The sequence below is a fragment of the Balaenoptera musculus genome, chromosome 8 (assembly GCF_009873245.2).
Source record: "Balaenoptera musculus isolate JJ_BM4_2016_0621 chromosome 8, mBalMus1.pri.v3, whole genome shotgun sequence".
In the NCBI taxonomy this organism is placed as follows: Eukaryota; Metazoa; Chordata; class Mammalia; order Artiodactyla; family Balaenopteridae; genus Balaenoptera; species Balaenoptera musculus.
The window spans coordinates 103,458,679-103,464,678 of NC_045792.1; positions in this window are offsets into that span (position 1 = coordinate 103,458,679).

Sequence of the window (6,000 nt, forward strand, 5' to 3'; positions counted from 1 at the left end):
GTGCTTGGAAGCACGCGCACACTGCCGATGGAGAGGCCGGCAGATGGCCTCGCACCTCTAGGCAACTCAAAGTAGAGGGAAACTTAGAGATTACCTGGCCGTGCCCATCACCTACCCAGGATCGCTTGGGGAGACCTGATCACTCTGGGGACCCTGGTCCCTGAGTCCCAGTTCAGCGGTTTTTCATCACGCCCCCGCCAGGGATGGAGGAGGGGGCTGCCAGGCCTGGGCCCTTGGCAGATGTCCCGGGAGGCGTGAGAAGAGTGGGTAGTCCTGTTGCTGCGAGGAGAAAGGAAAACATTGATCTGACCTCTAAGGCTCCCTGTGTGAAGCCCAGAGGACTGGAAAGGGCCCCTGACCCTCCCTATGTCTCTTTAAATAGCCAGGCACAGAGGGTTTCTCTTTACCTCTAGAAGCCTCCCAATGTGAAAGGCAAACCAAATCCCATTTTTACATGTCCCAAGATGGGCAGAGCCCATTGTTGGGAACCCAGATGATTAACTGCTATGCAAACTTTAGGGGGAGCAAGCTTTCCAGGAAGCCAGGGATGGGGGTGGGGAGAGGGTTCCCGGGGCGCCCTCCAAGCCACTCCTCAGAAGGGCTCAAGGGCGGCCACCACTCAGACAGGGTCAGGCGAGCAGTCACATTTTGAGGGCCCATAATGATCTCGGGACTCTGCAGGATGGGTGCCGGGAGGGAAACGGGAACGGTGCGGGTACCCTCCGCTGCCTGGGAAATAGGCAGCAGCCAGGCAGAGGGGAGAGATTAGTGCAAGTCAGTGGATAACTAAGGGTAAATGGTGTGGCCAGACTACGAAGGCTGTGGAACCCAAAAAGGAGGTTTTTGCATTTGAAAGAATGAAGACTTCTTGGAAGAGGTGGGGTTCAGCTGGGCTGGAAAAATGGGAGAGTCTGACTAGAACAAAAGAGGAGGGGAGGTGTTTCAAGGAGGGAAAGAGGAGGATCAGACCCAGAAGAGAGGTGTGGGCTCTGGGCCAGCAGGGGCCTCACCCGTCCCACCGACAATCCGACAACCCGGATGCTGTCATTCGTTCAGCCACACCACCGTGTTTTTTTGAGCCCTGCCCAGGTGCCAACAAGAACTGGTAACAAAACAAAATTCTGAGAGACAGGAGAGCTGGCTGGGACCTAGCAAGACGTCCGGCCTAATGGAGGATGGAAGGAGAGTCCTATTTATACAGCTAAAGACAGAGCAACCAAGTGCACGGTGGGGGGAACTTTACAGCATCAGGAAGTGCTGCGAAGGTTTATACTTTATATTTTTATGTATTTTCTAATGTTTTTACAATGAGCATATATAATTTTTACAATCAGAAGAAAATCGAGTTATAAAACAATTCAGGGCTTTTAGTCAACTTGAAGTTCAACACGTCACTGGGGATGGGGCCGCCCAAAGAAGCACTAGTGTGACCCTGGATGACACCAGAAGCGTGACGTCAACAGCCGAGACTGCCCTCTGCCTGCCTGGGCCCGTCACCAGTAGGTGGGTGGCAGGAAAAGAGCAGTGACAGGGCTTGAGGCCCAGCCCTGTGATGGCCTTGAGGCCATCTGTGTGGCCTTGGGCAAGCGACCTAACCCTTCAGTTTCCTTGTGTATAAAATGAGGTGGGTTCCGAAGTTCAAACGCCCTTTCTGTTCTAAAGACTTCGTGTCTCTATGCCCCCATCTCAATAACACCCTTGAAGAAACTCACTGACAAACTGCAGCGGAGACGAGGAGGCGCAGACGGCCGAGAAGGTGGCTGTGCGAGTGGGGAAGACCAACCACACGGCTGCTGGCTTGAAGCAGGCGGAAAGGCTCATTCCGGTGGACCCAGCGGGTAGAACCTGGGCGGAGAGGTGAGCATCAGAGGGGCACAGCCTCCACTGCAGGGAGCCCTGGCACAGCTTAACTTGGGGCAGCGGCTTGGGAGGGAGGCGCCCTGGGCATTGTCACTGGGGGCTGCCGGCTGGGGCTGGGAAGCCATTCGTTAGGAATTTCTACGGGGACTCAGTGGCGGGGCTGAAGGCTGGACAAAATACAAGACTTTCCAGCCATGAAATTCTAAGGGGTCGGGCAGTGGCCGTGACTTCCAGGCCTAATCCCCATTCCCAAGAAGGCAGAGCCTGGGTGAAAATGCTAGTGAAGAGAATGGAATGGATAAGAAAACCCTGGAAGTGGGGGACCAGTTGGGAGGCTGGGCTTGGGTGGTGAAGACCTGGTCTTGCTGAAGGAAGGGCTCCCCTGGCCCGTCCTCTGGGGCCACCCAGGACGAGTCCACTCCCTCAGGCGGTGGTGGTCGCCTGACCAAGGATCTCCCGCCCTCTTCATGTCCAAGACCAATCTACCCTCCATTCCTCACGCCAGTCCCCTTCCCCAGTTTCTAGAGTCTGTTTTGATACTCCATCCCTCACCCCGCAGGCTCCCAGCTCCCAGCTTTCTGGTTCCTGTAACCCATCAGTCAGGCCCTCTCAGTCCTCCTCTGGGACGGCCCTCCTTGCCTGGCAGCCCCACCCCCTGGGCGGCAGGCTCGCTGACACTTGGGGACTCAGGTCCGACACCAGCAGGTGTGGAGATTCTGGTCCTGGGCAAGGGTGGTACACTGAGAATTATAATATGTCTTCCAGGTTCTGTTTCCTGAACGTAAGAGCTTGGTAACAAGGGACCGATTTCCTTTGTTCCTCACTTGTTCTCTCTACATAAAATGAGAATACTTCTACCCCATCAAGCTTTCAAAGTACAACACAAAGCAGGCATCTAAAAAGGTGTTCACAGATGTGAGGGGTAGGGAGCCAGTTGCACTGTGTAACCTGCCTAAATCTCAAACAGGAGCACCCGCCTGTCCTCAGAATTCACCTGTGACTTAACGCTTGAGGGCGGCTAGCATGCCCCCCCTGCTCCCACCCCCTCCCACCGCCACGGAGAGGAAGCCGGGGCAGGGCTGCCCAGGGAAGAGAGCAAGTGAGCTCTGCATCCAGGCTGCGGGGCCACACGGCCTGTTAGGTGACAGCAGCACGGGCTCGTTCCGCAGAGCAGAGGGACCACGGCATTCAGGGTGGGAGACCAAACCGAGAGAGGCTCAGGGCACTGAGAGATGCCAGGGTCACTCACCGCTAAGCCCCGTGCTCTGGGAGCCGCGTCACTGGCCCTTCATATATATATATATTTTTTTTTTTTAACGTCTTTATTGGAGTATAATTGCTTTACAATGATGTGTTGGTTTCTGCCGTATAACCAAGTGAATCAGCTACGTGTATACACATATCCCCATATCTCCTCCCTCTTACGTCTCCCTTCCACCCTCCCTATCCCACCCCTCTAGGTGGTCACAAAGCACCGAGCTGATCTCCCTGTGCTATGCGGCTGCTTCCCACTAGCTATCTATTTTACGTTTGGTAGTGTATATATGTCCATGCCACTCTCTCACTTCATCCCAGCTTACCCTTCCCCCTCCCGGTGTCCTCAAGTCCATTCTCTACGTCTGCGTCTTCATTCCTGTCCTGCCCCTAGACACCGGCCCTTTAATAGCAGCTAATCACCGCTTGCATTTATTGAGCTCCTACTACTTGTGGTGGGCAGGCACCGAGCTGCGCTTCCCTCTGACGTCACTAATCCCCACAACCACCCTGGGAAGTAGCTATTATTGTTCTTGTTTTTAGACAAAGAAATTGAGGCTCAGGGACATTAAATGTCTTGCTCAAGGTCACACGGGCTCCAGTCTGAGGACTCTCAGGCCGGGGCTCCCGTGTCTCAACCCTCCATGATCATGAGATGGGAGAGCCTTTCCCTTCATGAGCACCTACTCTGTGCCAAGCCCTGTGCTGAGGCGTTGGGGATGCAGAGACGAATGAGGTCCCCGCGCTCCGGGGTTTACCTTGCGGTGGGGGAACTGCACTAGCGGGTGAGAGCCGAGGAAGCAGGAAGGGGCCCAGGCTGCCCTGAGCTCTGCCCTCGAGCAGAGATCTCTGAAGCTCCCAAACGACCCCACGTCCGCAGAGTCGAGGAAAGAGAAAGGAGGGAGAAACCCTGACACGGACGAGCCCCCACTACCGTCTGTCTGGTGATTTGTGCACTAGCCCCGAGGTCTAGACTCTCCAGATGAGGAAAGCGAAGCCTAGACAGGTTAGCAAGAGGCCAAGGCCACCGCGGCCACCTGGCAGAGCAACCACTGCGCAGGCACCTGACTGGAGCTCCCCAAGCTCTCCCTGACGGGCATCACATGGTCTTCGTGGGAAATGTGTGAAAATACAAGAAAAGAGGGTTCTGGAAACTCCAAAAGTCCTCCACAAGAGACCAAGGGGGCCAAAGGTGGTGGGGGTCTAGCTCCTGCCACAGAAATGTTTGTGCCTGTTACTGTCCCAGCCACAGCCAGCTTCCAAACATTCCAAACCTGGAGAAAGGGCGGGAGGGGAGATGCGCGGGGCATGGAGGGTGGACCAGGACGTTCCAAACCCACAGGAGCTCGGAAGTGAACTCCCAGCATCCGCCCCACCCTGCCCTGACCTTCTCCCTACAGTCCCAGTTTTCCCAGGTAGTGATCTTGCCGGTAAGAAACTCACCCTGTCCTCACCACCTCCGCCCGTCCAGTCCAGCCAGCTCCTGCCTGGCCCCTCCGGGCCTCCCCCGCCTCTGGGGGGACTCCAGGTAACAGGCCCGGGGACCCTCCCCCTCCCCACGCACAGCGCTTAGTTGGTAAAGGAGGCCAGGGGAACGGGTGGGACTGGCGTCCCTTCTGCCAGCGGTGATAACAGGGCAACTGAGACTCAGGGAGAGGAGGGAAGGCCGGCGGCCGACAGCCCTGCATCAGGGGCTTGCTCAGAAGCAAGAGGGGCCCTTGGAGAGTGGGGTTCTCTGTTCCTGCTGTGACAGACCCAACCAGTACTTCCTGCCCTACCTGACAAGACAGTCCCCGCTGATGCTAAGACCCCTACATGGTCTCCTCCCCCATCCTCCCAGGGCTTCTTTTTTGTTTTTTTTTAATTACTTAATTTGTTTTTGGCTGCGTTGGGTCTTCGTTGCTGCACGCGGGCTTTCTCTAGCTGCGGCGAGCAGGGTCTACTCTTCGTTGCAGTGTGCGGACTTCTCATTGTGATGGCTTCTCTTGTTGCGGAGCACAGGCTCTAGGTGCGCGGGCTCAGTAGTCGTGGCTCGTGGGCTCTAGAGCGCAGGCTCAGTAGTTGTGGCGCATGGGCTTAGTTGCTCCGCGGCATGTGGGACCTTCCCCGACCAGGGCTCGAACCCGTGTCCCCTGCATTGGCAGGCGGATTCTTAACCACTGTGCCACCAGGGAAGTCCCTCCCAGGGCTTCTGAGAAGTTCACATCAGGGTTTTCTGATGGAACCTCTGGGGGGCCCACCAGCACTCCCAGGGCAGTGGCCTGTGTAAGGGGAGGGGGTGATGAGGTCCTGGAAGTTGGGGTGGAGGGATGGGGGGCTTGGTGCCCGGGGGGGGAGGAATGGCATTGCCTAAGGAGGCTAGGGTGCTTCTAGGGGTGAGCATTGGAGGAGGAACCTTCTACAGAATTTACTGTGTTTGTGGGGAATTTGTTAAAGAAAAAGTATAGGAAAAAGAGCAAAGCATCCACGGCCTGGTTGGAAGAGTTGGAGGAAAGCAGTGTGTACCCGCATTCAAGATGGTGCACTAACAGGTAGTATTAGGGACTTCCCTGGTGATCCAGGGGTTAAGGATTGGTCTCGCAATGCAGGAGACACCGGTTCAATCCCTGGTCGGGGAACTAACATCCCACATGCCGAGGGGCAACTAAGCCTGTGCGCCACAACCAGAGAGAAGCTCTCAACTAGAGAGAAGCCCGTGCGCTGCAATGAAAAGATCCCTCGTGCTGCAACTAAGAGCTGACGCAGCCAATAAATACATAAATAAACATTAAAAAAAAAAAGATGTGATGTCAAAATGACTTTTTGGCAGATAAAATTTTAGCCTTAATATAAAGAGTTCTTACATATCAGTAAGGAAAAGAAAATGCGGACCATTGAAAACTGGCA